Genomic DNA, 15,755 nt, shown 5'->3' on the forward strand with positions numbered 1-15,755 from the left:
CCATATTTTGCGTTTTGATTAAACACCTAAAGCTATGATAATTTGCAGGCAAACATAAGAGCTCAGGATGTACAAAAAAAGTCTCTTGGAGCAATATGCTAAACCAATCAGGAAGTCCACCATTTTGATTTACGTTGGGATTTGTAGCCATTTTTTGTGGCCTTTTTTAGGGGTCATATTTTAACGAACTCCTCCTACAAAATTTATCCGACTGTCTTTAAACTTGGTGTGCTTCATCTTAAGATGTTTAAGATGCAAAGTTATCGAAAGTTATTTATTTTGTCGCACGCCGTTGTCATGGCGATGCATTGTTTGCCAAGTAAAATGTTACTTTTTTTTTTTGGTCTAAACATGTGCAAAAACTCATGAAACTTTACACACACATCAGGCTTGTCATCAGCATGAATATTTTAGAGATTTCTTATTCAATTTGCAATAAATGGTTCAATAGCGCCCTCTAGACATTTTTATGAAGCTTTTGCAAATGTTTTGTGTTTTATGATTCAGCTAGATTTGTAAAAATTGGGATACCTATCAGCCTAAGACTTACAAAAAGGTTTCTAAAGCCATATGCTGAATCAAAAAGGAAGTCTGCCATTTTGATTTACTTTGGTATTTGTAGCCATTTTTTGGGGCCTTTTATAGGGGTCATATTTTCAACAGAACTTATCAGATCGTCTTCATTCTTTGGCGTGTTTCATCTTAAGATATTTAAGATGAAAAGTTATTGAATTTTTTTATTTTGTCACACGCCTTTGCTGTAGCCATGCATTGTTTGTGAAGAAAAATGCTTTTTTGAGAGTCTAAATATGGGTGAAAACTCACAAAACTTTGCACACGCACCAGACCTGTCTAGAACATGAATATTTTATTTAGAGATTTGTTGTGCTACTTGTAATAAATGGCTCAATAGCGCCCTCTAGACATTTTTATGAAGTCTTTCCGATTATATGATTCAGCTAGATGTGTGAATATTGGCAGGCATGCCGAATATATTCAAAAAGTATTCTATATAGCCATGTGCCAATCCATTTTGATTTTATTTTGTTAATTGTGCATCGTTTTTGGCCTTTCCATGAAACTTTAAAAACACAAAGCATGGCAAAAACGTTTACAATTTAGATGGTTTCCTATTTGACAGTACCCCAACATGCCAGTACCCCGACGTGCAAATACCCCAACGTGGCCCGGGTTGCGAGGGCCCTTTATAGCTGCTCGCAGCTCTAGTTATTATTAGGGCCCGAGCAGCGACCGCTGCGAGGTCCCTATTGTTTTTGTAAAAATTATTATTATTATTATTATTATTATTATTATTATTATTATTATTAGGGCCCGAGCAGCGGCGGCGGCGGTGCCGCTGCGAGGCCCTATTGTTTTTGTAGGAATTCTTCTTATTATTATTATTCTTATTATTATTCTTCTCCGCAAACAATCGCATTTTTGAGACGCTAAACGTGAACGAAAACTCACCAAACTTTACACGCACATCAGGCCTGGCGAAAAATTTGATATTTTAAAGTCGCCATACATGATAACAGAAAAATGGCTCCATAGCGCCACCTACATAGGTTAAACGGATCCCTCTCCCGCTACGATTGTCCTATGGCGACGAAAATTGTGTGGCACCCGTAGCACATCCAGATGAACAAAAACCTCTTTGATGTGTGTACCCTAAAATAGACAGAAAGTGAGGTATGATCATCTGACTGTCCAATTTTGGCCCAGTTTTGCACATTTACAGGGGTCATACTTTTGGCCGCTTCTCCTACACGGTTAACCCGATTAACTTCAAACTTGGGATGGACCATCTCAACACCTGGGACAACATCATTGTAAAAAATCTAAAGTTTTTGATATACAATATGACGTCGGCGACGCATCAAATTTAGAGTTTAAAAATTCTTCCTTCATGAAGCATTGCCGGTTGTACGTTTAATCTAGAGCTACGAAAATTTGTACACATATGTAACAGGCTATGACCTACAAAAAACTCTTTTTGAACCATATGCTAAACCTCACAGGAAGTCCGCCATTTTGATTTATTTTGGAACGTGTTGCCATTTTTTTGGCCATTTCATTGGGGTCTTATTTTAACGAACTCCTCCTACAGTGTTTATCCGATCATCTTCAAACTTGGTGTGATTCATCTTAAGATGTTGAAGATGAAAAGTTATTGAAAGCTTTGTATTTCGTCGCACGCTGTTGTCATGGCATGCACTGTTTGCAAAGGAAAAAAAATATCCTTAAAGAAGCATTGCCAGTTGTACGAAGCAGCTAGAGCTACGAAAATTTGTAGACATATGTAACAGCCCAAGATGTACAAAAAAGTCTCTTGGTGCCCTGTGCTAAACCCAACAGGAAGTCCCCCAGGGGCCGGGCATCACATTTTAAGCTAAAAAACTCCTCTTTAACAAAGCATACCCGGCTGTACGTTTCACCTAGAGTTACCAAAATTTGTAGAGGTATATAACACCCCTCGAGGTACAAAAAACTATTTTTGAACCATATGCTAAACCTAACAGGATGTCCGCCATTTTTATTTACTTTGGAATGTGTTGCCATGTTTTGGGCCATTTCATAGGGGTCATATTTTAACGAACTCCTCCTACAGAGTTTATCCGATCATCTTCAAACTTGGTGTGACTCATCTTAAGATGTTGAGGATGAAAAGTTATTGAAAGCTCTTTATTTCGTCGCACGCTGTTGTCGTGGCATGCACTTTTTGCAAAGGAAAAAAATCCCTCTTAATGAAGCATTCCCAGTTGTACGAAGTAGCTAGAGCTACAAAAAATTGTAGACATATGTAACAGCCCACAGTGTACAAAAAAGTCTCTTGGTGCCATGTGCTAAACCCAACAGGAAGTCCCCCAGGGGCCGGGCATCACATTTTGAGCTAGAAAACTCCTCTTTAACGAAGCATTCCCGGTTGTACGTTTCACCTAGCGCGATGATAATTTGCAGGCATACATAAGAGCCCACGATGTACAAAAAAGTCTCTTGGAACCATGTGATAAACCAAACAGGAAGTCTGCCATTTTGATTTACGATGGGATTTGTTGCCATTTTTTGTGGCCTTTTTCAGTTGTCATATTTTAACGAACTCCTCGTACAAAGTTCATCCGACCGTCTTCAAACTTGGTGTGTTTCATCTTAAGATGTTTAAGATGCAAAGTTATCAAAAGTTTTTTATTTTGTCGCACGCTGCTGCTATAGCGATGCAGTTTGCCAAGTGAAGTGCTGCTTTGTTTTTTTATCTATACATGTGTGAAAACTTATGAAACTTTGCAAACACATCAGACTTGTCATGAACATGAATTTTTAGAGATTTATTGTGCAATTTGCAATAAATAGCGCCCTCTAGACATTTTTATGAAGTATTTCCGATTGTATGATTCTGCTAGATTTGTGAAAATTAGGACAGACCCCTATCAGCCTAATACCTACAAAAAAGTATTATGTAGCCATTTGCCAAACCAAAGAGGAAGTCCGCTATTTTGATTTTATTTTGGGAATTATACATCATTTTTGGCCTCTTTCATTAAACTTTGCACAGACAAGGCATGGAAAAAACTAACATTTTAAATGGTCCTTGTTCCATGTAACAGTACCCCAACGTGCCAGTACCCTGACGTGCAAGTAACCCAACGTTGTGCTCAATAGCGCCCTCTATGCATTTTTATGGAGCATTTCCAATTGTATGATTCAAGCGATACACAACTAAAGATGACTTGACCTAGATTTGTGAAAACTGGGAGGCATACCTATTAGCTTAAGACCTACAAAAAGTATTCTGTAGCCGTATGCTAAACCTAAAAGGAAGTCCGCCATTTTGAATTTATTTTGGGAATTGCACACCATATTTTGCGTTTTGATTAAACTTTGCACATACAAGGCTTGTCAAAAACATTTTAGATGGTCCTTGTCCTATTTGACAGTACCCCAACGTGCCAGTACCCCGACGTGCAAGTACCCCAACGTGGTCCGGGTTGCGAGGGCCCTTTATAGCTGCTCGCAGCTCTAGTTCTTCTTCTTCTTCTTCTTCTTTTTCTTTGTTATTATTCTTTTCCGCAAACAACCACATTTTTGAGGCACTAAACATGAACGAAAACTCACCAAACTTTGCACGCAGATCGGGCCTGGCGAAAAATTTGATATTTTAAAGTCGCCATACATGATAACAGAAAAATGGCTCTGTAGCGCCACCTACATAGGTTTAACGGATCCCTGTCCCGCTACGATTGTCCTATGGCTACGAAAATTGTGTGGCACCTGTAGCACATCCAGATGAACAAAAACCTCTTTGATATGTGTACCCTAAAATAGACAGGAAGTGAGGTATGAGTATTTGAATGTCCAATTTTGGCCCATTTTTGCACATTTACAGGGGTCATACTTTTGCCCGCTTCTCCTACACGGTTAACCCGATTGACTTCAAACTTGGGCTGTACCATCTCAACACCTGGGACAACATCATGGTAAAAAATCTAAAGTTTTTGACATACTATATGACGGTGGCGGGGCATCAAATTTACAGTTTCAAAATTCTTACTTAACTAAGCATTGCCGGTGGTACGTTTAATTGAGAGCCACGAAAATTGGTACACATATGTAACAGACTATGATCTACAAAAAAGCCTGTTGGTGCCATATGCTAAACCTAACAGGAAGTCCGCCAGAGGCGAGGCATCAAATTTTGTGTTTCAAAATTCTTATTTAATGAAGCATTCCCGGCTGTACATTTCACCTAGAGTTACCAACATTTGAAGACATATGTAACAGCCCTCAAGGTACAAAAAACTCTTTTTGAACCATATGCTAAACCGAACAGGAAGTCCGCCATTTTGATTTACTTTGGAACGTGTTGCCATTTTTTGGGCCATTTCATAGGGGTCTTATTTTAACGAACTCCTCCTACAGAGTTTATCCGATCATCTCCAAACTTGGTGTGATTCATCTTAAAATGTTGAAGATGAAAAGTTATTGAAAGCTTTTTATTTCGTCGCACGCTGTTGCCGTGGCATGCACAGATTGCGAAGGAAAAAATTCCCTCTTAATGAAGCATTCCCAGTTGTACGAAGCAGCTAGAGCTACGAAAATTTGGAGACAAATTTAACAGCCCACGATGTACAAAAAAGTCTCTTGGTGCCATGTGCTAAACCCAACAGGAAGTCCCGTAGGGGCCGGTCATCACATTTTGAGGTAAAAAACTCCTCTTTAACGAAGCATTCCCGGTTGTACGTTTCACCTAGCGCTATGATAATTTAGAGGCATACATAAGAGCCCACGATGTACAAAAAAGTCTCTTAGAACCATCTGCTAAACCAAACAGGAAGTCCGCCATTTTGATTTACGTTGGGATTTGTAGCCATTTTTTGTGGCCTTTTTTAGGGGTCATATTTTAACGAACTCCTCCTACAAAATTTATCCGACTGTCTTCAAACTTGGTGTGCTTCATCTTAAGATGTTTAAGATACAAAGTTATCGGAAGTTATTTATTTTGTCGCACGCCGTTTCATGGCGATGGATTGTTTGCCAAGTAAAATGCTGCTTTTTTTTTTTTGGTCTAAACATGTGCAAAAACTCATGAAACTTTACACACACATCAGGCTTGTCATAAGCATGAATATTTTAGAGATTTCTTATTAAATTTGCAATAAATGCTTCAATAGCGCCCTCTAGACATTTTTATGAAGTCTTTCCGATTATATGATTCAGCTAGATGTGTGAATATTGGCAGGCATGCCTAATATATTCAAAAAGTATTCTATATAGCCATGTGCCAATCCATTTTGATTTTATTTTGTTAATTGTGCATCATTTTTGGCCTTTCCATGAAACTTTACAAACACAAAGCATGGCAAAAATGTTTAAAATTTAGATGGTTTCCTATTTGACAGTACCCCAACATGCCAGTACCCCGACGTGCAAATACCCCAACGTGGCCCGGGTTGCGAGGGCCCTTTATAGCTGCTCGCAGCTCTAGTTATTATTCTTATTCTTATTATTCTTCTCCGCAAACAATCGCATTTTTGAGACACTAAACGTGACCGAAAACTCACCAAACTTTACACGCACATCAGGCCTGGCGAAAAATTTGATATTTTAAAGTCGCCATACATGATAACAGAAAAATGGCTCCTTAGCGCCCCCTACATAGGTTAAACGGATCCCTGTCCCGCTACGATTGTCCGACGGCTATGAAAATTGTGTGGCACCTGTAGCACATCCCAATGAACAAAAACCTCTTTGAAGTGTGTACCCTAAAATAGACAGAAAGTGAGGTATGAGTATTTAAATGTCCAATTTTTGCCAATTTTTGCACATTTACAGGGGTCATACTTTTGCCCGCTTCTCCTACACGGTTAACCCGATTGACTTCAAACTTGGGATGTACCATCTCAACACCTGGGACAACATCATTGTGAAAAATGAAAAGTTTTTGATATACTATATGACGGCGGCGGCGCATCAAATTTAGAGTTTAAAAATTCTTACTTCACGAAGCATTGCCGGTTGTACGTTTAATCTAGAGCTACGAAAATTGGTACACATATGTAACAGGTTATGACCTACAAAAAACTCTTTTTGAACCATATGCTAAACCTAACAGGAAGTCCACCATTTTGATTTATTTTGGAACGTGTTGCCATTTTTTTGGCCATTTCATTGGGGTCTTATTTTAACGAACTCCTCCTACAGTGTTTATCCGATCATCTTCAAACTTGGTGTGATTCATCTTAAGATGTTGAAGATGAAAAGTTATTGAAAGCTTTGTATTTCGTCGCACGCTGTTGTCATGGCATGCACTGTTTTTAAAGGAAAAAAAATATCCTTAAAGAAGCATTCCCATTTGTACGAAGCAGCTAGAGCTACGAAAATTTGTAGACATATGTAACAGCCCAAGATGTACAAAAAAAGTCTCTTGGTGCCCTGTGCTAAACCCAACAGGAAGTCCCCCAGGGGCCGGGCATCACATTTTGAGCTAAAAAACTCCTCTTTAACAAAGCATACCCGGCTGTACGTTTCACCTAGAGTTACCAACATTTGTAGAGGTATATAACAGCCCTCGAGGTACAAAAAACTCTTTTTGAACCATATGCTAAACCTAACAGGGCGTCCGCCATTTTGATTTACTTTGGAATGTGTTGCCATTTTTTTTGGCCATTTCATAGGGGTCATATTTTAACAAACTCCTCCTACAGAGTTTATCCGATCATCTTCAAACTTGGTGTGATTCATCTTAAGATGTTGAAAATGAAAAGTTATTGAAAGTTTTTTATTTCATCACACGCTGTTGTCGTGGCATGCACTTTTTGCAAAGGAAAAAAATCCTTCTTAATGAAGCATTCCCAGTTGTACGAAGCAGCTAGAGCGACGAAAAATTGTAGACATATGTAACAGCCCAGGATGTACAAAAAAGTCTCTTGGTGCCATGTGCTAAACCCAACAGGAAGTCCCCCAGGGGCCGGGCATCACATTTTGAGCTAAAAAACTCCTCTTTAACGAAGCATTCCCGGTTGTACGTTTCACCTAGCGCTATGATAATTTGCAGGCATACATAAGAGCCCATGATGTACAAAAAAAAGTCTCTTGGAACCATGTGCTAAACCAAACAGGAAGTCTGCCATTTTGATTTATGATGGGATTTGTTGCCATTTTTTGTGGCCTTTTTCAGGGGTCATATTTTAACGAACCCCTCCTACAAAATTTATCCGACTGTCTTCAAACTTGGTGTGTTTCATCTTAAGATGTTTAAGATGCAAAGTAATCGAAAGTTTTTTATTTTGTAACACGCTGTTGCCATAGCAATGCATTGTTTGTCAAGTGCTGCTTTTTTTTTTTTTTTATACACATGAAAACTCATGAAACTTTGCAAACACATCAGACTTGTCATGAACATGAATTTTCAGAGATTTATTGTGCAATTTGCAATAAATAGCGCCCTCTAGACATTTTTACGAAGCATTTCCGATCGTATGATTTTGCTAGACCTACAAAAAAGTATTATGTAGCCATTTGCCAAACCAAAGAGGAAGACCGCTATTTTGATTTTATTTTGGGAATTATACATCATTTTTGGCCTTTTTCATGAAACTTTGCACAGACAAGGCATGGAAAAAACTAACATTTTAAATGGTCCTTGTTCCATGTAACAGTACCCCAACGTGCCAGTACCCCGACGTGCAAGTAACCCAACGTTGTGCTCAATAGCGCCCTCTATGCATTTTTATGGAGCATTTCCAATTGTATGATTCAAGCGATACACAACTAAAGATGACTTGACCTAGATTTGTGAAAACTGGGAGGCATACCTATTAGCTTAAGACCTACAAAAAGTATTCTGTAGCCGTATGCTAAACCTAAAAGGAAGTCCGCCATTTTGAATTTATTTTGGGAATTGCGCACCATATTTTGCGTTTTGATTAAACTTTACACACACAAGGCTTGTCAAAAACATTTTAGATGGTCCTTGTCCTATTTGACAGTACCCCAACGTGCCAGTACCCCGACGTGCAAGTACCCCAACGTGGCCCGGGTTGCGAGGGCCCTTTATAGCTGCTCGCAGCTCTAGTTATTATTATTATTATTATTATTCTTCTCCGCAAACAATCGCATTTTTGAGACGCTAAACGTGAACGAAAACTCACCAAACTTTACACGCACATCAGGCCTGGCGAAAAATTTGATATTTTAAAGTCGCCATACATGATAACAGAAAAATGGCTCCATAGCGCCACCTACATAGGTTAAACGGATCCCTGTCCCGCTACGATTGTCCTATGGCGACGAAAATTGTGTGGCACCCGTAGCACATCCAGATGAACAAAAACCTCTTTGATGTGTGTACCCTAAAATAGACAGAAAGTGAGGTATGATCATCTGACTGTCCAATTTTGGCCCAGTTTTGCACATTTACAGGGGTCATACTTTTGCCCGCTTCTCCTACACGGTTAACCCGATTAACTTCAAACTTGGGATGGACCATCTCAACACCTGGGACAACATCATTGTAAAAAATCTAAAGTTTTTGATATACTATATGACGTCGGCGACGCATCAAATTTAGAGTTTAAAAATTCTTACTTCATGAAGCATTGCCGGTTGTACGTTTAATCTAGAGCTACGAAAATTTGTACACATATGTAACAGGCTATGACCTACAAAAAACTCTTTTTGAACCATATGCTAAACCTCACAGGAAGTCCGCCATTTTGATTTATTTTGGAACGTGTTGCCATTTTTTTGGCCATTTCATTGGGGTCTTATTTTAACGAACTCCTCCTACAGTGTTTATCCGATCATCTTCAAACTTGGTGTGATTCATCTTAAGATGTTGAAGATGAAAAGTTATTGAAAGCTTTGTATTTCGTCGCACGCTGTTGTCATGGCATGCACTGTTTGCAAAGGAAAAAAAATATCCTTAAAGAAGCATTGCCAGTTGTACGAAGCAGCTAGAGCTACGAAAATTTGTAGACATATGTAACAGCCCAAGATGTACAAAAAAGTCTCTTGGTGCCCTGTGCTAAACCCAACAGGAAGTCCCCCAGGGGCCGGGCATCACATTTTAAGCTAAAAAACTCCTCTTTAACAAAGCATACCCGGCTGTACGTTTCACCTAGAGTTACCAAAATTTGTAGAGGTATATAACAGCCCTCGAGGTACAAAAAACTCTTTTTGAACCATATGCTAAACCTAACAGGATGTCCGCCATTTTTATTTACTTTGGAATGTGTTGCCATTTTTTGGGCCATTTCATAGGGGTCATATTTTAACGAACTCCTCCTACAGAGTTTATCCGATCATCTTCAAACTTGGTGTGACTCATCTTAAGATGTTGAGGATGAAAAGTTATTGAAAGCTCTTTATTTCGTCGCACGCTGTTGTCGTGGCATGCACTTTTTGCAAAGGAAAAAAATCCCTCTTAATGAAGCATTCCCAGTTGTACGAAGTAGCTAGAGCTACAAAAAATTGTAGACATATGTAACAGCCCACAGTGTACAAAAAAGTCTCTTGGTGCCATGTGCTAAACCCAACAGGAAGTCCCCCAGGGGCCGGGCATCACATTTTGAGCTAGAAAACTCCTCTTTAACGAAGCATTCCCGGTTGTACGTTTCACCTAGCGCGATGATAATTTGCAGGCATACATAAGAGCCCACGATGTACAAAAAAGTCTCTTGGAACCATGTGATAAACCAAACAGGAAGTCTGCCATTTTGATTTACGATGGGATTTGTTGCCATTTTTTGTGGCCTTTTTCAGTTGTCATATTTTAACGAACTCCTCGTACAAAGTTCATCCGACCGTCTTCAAACTTGGTGTGTTTCATCTTAAGATGTTTAAGATGCAAAGTTATCAAAAGTTTTTTATTTTGTCGCACGCTGCTGCTATAGCGATGCAGTTTGCCAAGTGAAGTGCTGCTTTGTTTTTTTATCTATACATGTGTGAAAACTTATGAAACTTTGCAAACACATCAGACTTGTCATGAACATGAATTTTTAGAGATTTATTGTGCAATTTGCAATAAATAGCGCCCTCTAGACATTTTTATGAAGTATTTCCGATTGTATGATTCTGCTAGATTTGTAAAAATTAGGACAGACCCCTATCAGCCTAATACCTACAAAAAAGTATTATGTAGCCATTTGCCAAACCAAAGAGGAAGTCCGCTATTTTGATTTTATTTTGGGAATTATACATCATTTTTGGCCTCTTTCATTAAACTTTGCACAGACAAGGCATGGAAAAAACTAACATTTTAAATGGTCCTTGTTCCATGTAACAGTACCCCAACGTGCCAGTACCCTGACGTGCAAGTAACCCAACGTTGTGCTCAATAGCGCCCTCTATGCATTTTTATGGAGCATTTCCAATTGTATGATTCAAGCGATACACAACTAAAGATGACTTGACCTAGATTTGTGAAAACTGGGAGGCATACCTATTAGCTTAAGACCTACAAAAAGTATTCTGTAGCCGTATGCTAAACCTAAAAGGAAGTCCGCCATTTTGAATTTATTTTGGGAATTGCACACCATATTTTGCGTTTTGATTAAACTTTGCACATACAAGGCTTGTCAAAAACATTTTAGATGGTCCTTGTCCTATTTGACAGTACCCCAACGTGCCAGTACCCCGACGTGCAAGTACCCCAACGTGGTCCGGGTTGCGAGGGCCCTTTATAGCTGCTCGCAGCTCTAGTTAGGGCCCGAGCAGCGACCGCTGCGAGGTCCCTATTGTTCCTGAAGGAATTCTTATTATTATTAGGGCCCGAGCAGCGACCGCTGCGAGGTCCCTATTGTTTTTGTAAAAATTCTTCTTCTTAGGGCCCGAGCAGCGACCGCTGCGAGGTCCCTATTGTTCCTGAAGGAATTCTTATTAGGGCCCGAGCAGCGGCGGCGGCGGTGCCGCTGCGAGGCCCTATTGTTTTTGTAGGAATTCTTATTATTATTATTATTATTATTATTATTATTATTATTATTCTTCTCCGCAAACAATCGCATTTTTGAGACGCTAAACGTGAACGAAAACTCACCAAACTTTACACGCACATCAGGCCTGGCGAAAAATTTGATATTTTAAAGTCGCCATACATGATAACAGAAAAATGGCTCCATAGCGCCACCTACATAGGTTAAACGGATCCCTGTCCCGCTACGATTGTCCTATGGCGACGAAAATTGTGTGGCACCCGTAGCACATCCAGATGAACAAAAACCTCTTTGATGTGTGTACCCTAAAATAGACAGAAAGTGAGGTATGATCATCTGAATGTCCAATTTTGGCCCAGTTTTGCACATTTACAGGGGTCATACTTTTGCCCGCTTCTCCTACACGGTTAACCCGATTGACTTCAAACTTGGGATGGACCATCTCAACACCTGGGACAACATAATTGTAAAAAATCTAAAGTTTTTGATATACTATATGACGGCGGCGACGCATCAAATTTAGAGTTTAAAAATTCTTACTTCACGAAGCATTGCCGGTTGTACGTTTAATCTAGAGCTACGAAAATTTGTACACATATGTAAAAGGCTATGACCTACAAAAAACTCTTTTTGAACCATATGCTAAACCTCACAGGAAGTCCGCCATTTTGATTTATTTTGGAACGTGTTGCCATTTTTTTGGCCATTTCATTGGGGTCTTATTTTAACGAACTCCTCCTACAGTGTTTATCCGATCATCTTCAAACTTGGTGTGATTCATCTTAAGATGTTGAAGATGAAAAGATATTGAAACCTTTGTATTTCGTCGCACGCTGTTGTCATGGCATGCACTGTTTGCAAAGGAAAAAAAATATCCTTAAAGAAGCATTCCCATTTGTACGAAGCAGCGAGAGCTACGAAAATTTGTAGACATATGTAACAGCCCAAGATGTACAAAAAAGTCTCTTGGTGCCCTGTGCTAAACCCAACAGGAAGTCCCCCAGGGGCCGGGCATCACATTTTGAGCTAAAAAACTCCTCTTTAACAAAGCATACCCGGCTGTACGTTTCACCTAGAGTTACCAAAATTTGTAGAGGTATATAACAGCCCTCGAGGTACAAAAAACTCTTTTTGAACCATATGCTAAACCTAACAGGACGTCCGCCATTTTGATTTACTTTGGAATGTGTTGCCATTTTTTGGGCCATTTCGTAGGGGTCTTATTTTAACGAACTCCTCCTACAGAGTTTATCCGATCATCTTCAAACTTGGTGTGACTCATCTTAAGATGTTGAGGATGAAAAGTTATTGAAAGCTCTTTATTTCGTCGCACGCTGTTGTCGTGGCATGCACTTTTTGCAAAGGAAAAAAATCTTTCTTAATGAAGCATTCCCAGTTGTACGAAGTAGCTAGAGCTACAAAAATTTGTAGACATATGTAACAGCCCACAATGTACAAAAAAAGTCTCTTGGTGCCATGTGCTAAACCCAACAGGAAGTCCCCCAGGGGCCGGGCATCACATTTTGAGCTAGAAAACTCCTCTTTAACGAAGCATTCCCGGTTGTACGTTTCACCTAGCGCGATGATAATTTGCAGGCATACATAAGAGCCTACGATGTACAAAAAAGTCTCTTGGAACCATGTGCTAAACCAAACAGAAGTCCGCCATTTTGATTTACGATGGGATTTGTTGCCATTTTTTGTGGCCTTTTTCAGGGGTCATATTTTAACGAACTCCTCGTACAAAGTTCATCCGACCGTCTTCAAACTTGGTGTCTTTCATCGTAAGATGTTTAAGATGCAAAGTTATCGCAAGTTTTATTTTGTCGCACGCTGCTGCTATAGCGATGCATTGTTTGCCAAGTAAAGTGCTGCTTTGTTTTTTTATCTATACATGTGTGAAAACTCATGAAACTTTGCAAACACATCAGACTTGTCATGAACATGAATTTTTAGAGATTTATTGTGCAATTTGCAATAAATAGCGCCCTCTAGACATTTTTATGAAGTATTTCCGATTGTATGATTCTGCTAGATTTGTGAAAATTAGGACAGACCCCTATCAGCATAATACCTACAAAAAAGTATTATGTAGCCATTTGCCAAACCAAAGAGGAAGTCCGCTATTTTGATTTTATTTTGGGAATTATACATCATTTTTGGCCTCTTTCATTAAACTTTGCACAAACAAGGCATGGAAAAAACTAACATTTTAAATGGTCCTTGTTCCATGTAACAGTACCCCAACGTGCCAGTACCCTGACGTGCAAGTAACCCAACGTTGTGCTCAATAGCGCCCTCTATGCATTTTTATGGAGCATTTCCAATTGTATGATTCAAGCGATACACAACTAAAGATGACTTGACCTAGATTTGTGAAAACTGGGAGGCATACCTATTAGCTTAAGACCTACAAAAAGTATTCTGTAGCCGTATGCTAAACCTAAAAGGAAGTCCGCCATTTTGAATTTATTTTGGGAATTGCACACCATCTTTGGCCTTTTGCACTCACAAAGCTTGTCAAAAACATTTTAGATGGTCCTTGTCCGATTTGACAGTACCCCAACGTGCCAGTACCCCGACGTGCAAGTACCCCAACGTGGCCCAGGTTGCGAGGGCCCTTTATAGCTGCTCGCAGCTCTAGTTATTAGGGCCCGAGCAGCGACCGCTGCGAGGTCCCTATTGTTCCTGAAGGAATTCTTATTATTATTCTTCTTCTTCTTTTTCTTTGTTATTATTCTTTTCCGCAAACAACCACATTTTTGAGGCACTAAACATGAACGAAAACTCACCAAACTTTACACGCAGATCGGGCCTGGCGAAAAATTTGATATTTTAAAGTCGCCATACATGATAACAGAAAAATGGCTCTGTAGCGCCACCTACATAGGTTTAACGGATCCCTGTCCCGCTACGATTGTCCTATGGCTACGAAAATTGTGTGGCACCTGTAGCACATCCAGATGAACAAAAACCTCTTTGATATGTGTACCCTAAAATAGACAGGAAGTGAGGTATGAGTATTTGAATGTCCAATTTTGGCCCATTTTTGCACATTTACAGGGGTCATACTTTTGCCCGCTTCTCCTACACGGTTAACCCGATTGACTTCAAACTTGGGCTGTACCATCTCAACACCTGGGACAACATCATGGTAAAAAAATCTAAAGTTTTTGACATACTATATGACGGTGGCGGGGCATCAAATTTACAGTTTCAAAATTCTTACTTAACAAAGCATTGCCGGTGGTACGTTTAATTGAGAGCCACGAAAATTGGTACACATATGTAACAGACTATGATCTACAAAAAAGCCTGTTGGTGCCATATGCTAAACCTAACAGGAAGTCCGCCAGAGGCGAGGCATCAAATTTTGTGTTTCAAAATTCTTATTTAATGAAGCATTCCCGGCTGTACATTTCACCTAGAGTTACCAACATTTGAAGACATATGTAACAGCCCTCAAGGTACAAAAAACTCTTTTTGTACCATATGCTAAACCGAACAGGAAGTCCGCCATTTTGATTTACTTTGGAACGTGTTGCCATTTTTTGGGCCATTTCATAGGGGTCTTATTTTAACGAACTCCTCCTACAGAGTTTATCCGATCATCTCCAAACTTGGTGTGATTCATCTTAAAATGTTGAAGATGAAAAGTTATTGAAAGCTTTTTATTTCGTCGCACGCTGTTGCCGTGGCATGCACAGTTTGCAAAGGAAAAAAATTCCCTCTTAATGAAGCATTCCTAGTTGTACGAAGCAGCTAGAGCTACGAAAATTTGGAGACAAATTTAACAGCCCACGATGTACAAAAAAGTCTCTTGGTGCCATGTGCTAAACCCAACAGGAAGTCCCGTAGGGGCCGGTCATCACATTTTGAGGTAAAAAACTCCTCTTTAACGAAGCATTCCCGGTTGTACGTTTCACCTAGCGCTATGATAATTTGGAGGCATACATAAGAGCCCACGATGTACAAAAAAGTCTCATGGAACCATCTGCTAAACCAAACAGGAAGTCCGCCATTTTGATTTACGTCGGCATTTGTAGCCATTTTTTGTGGCCCTTCCTAGGGGTCATTCTTCTTCTTCTTCTTTGTTATTATTCTTTTCCGCAAACAACCACATTTTTGAGGCACTAAACATGAACGAAAACTCACCAAACTTTACACGCAGATCGGGTCTGGCGAAAAATTTGATATTTTAAAGTCGCCATACATGATAACAGAAAAATGGCTCTGTAGCGCCACCTACATAGGTTTAACGGATCCCTGTCCCGCTACGATTGTCCTATGGCTACGAAAATTGTGTGGCACCTGTAGCACATCCAG

Source organism: Festucalex cinctus, chromosome 11 (genome assembly GCF_051991245.1).
Source record: "Festucalex cinctus isolate MCC-2025b chromosome 11, RoL_Fcin_1.0, whole genome shotgun sequence".
In the NCBI taxonomy this organism is placed as follows: domain Eukaryota; kingdom Metazoa; phylum Chordata; class Actinopteri; order Syngnathiformes; family Syngnathidae; genus Festucalex; species Festucalex cinctus.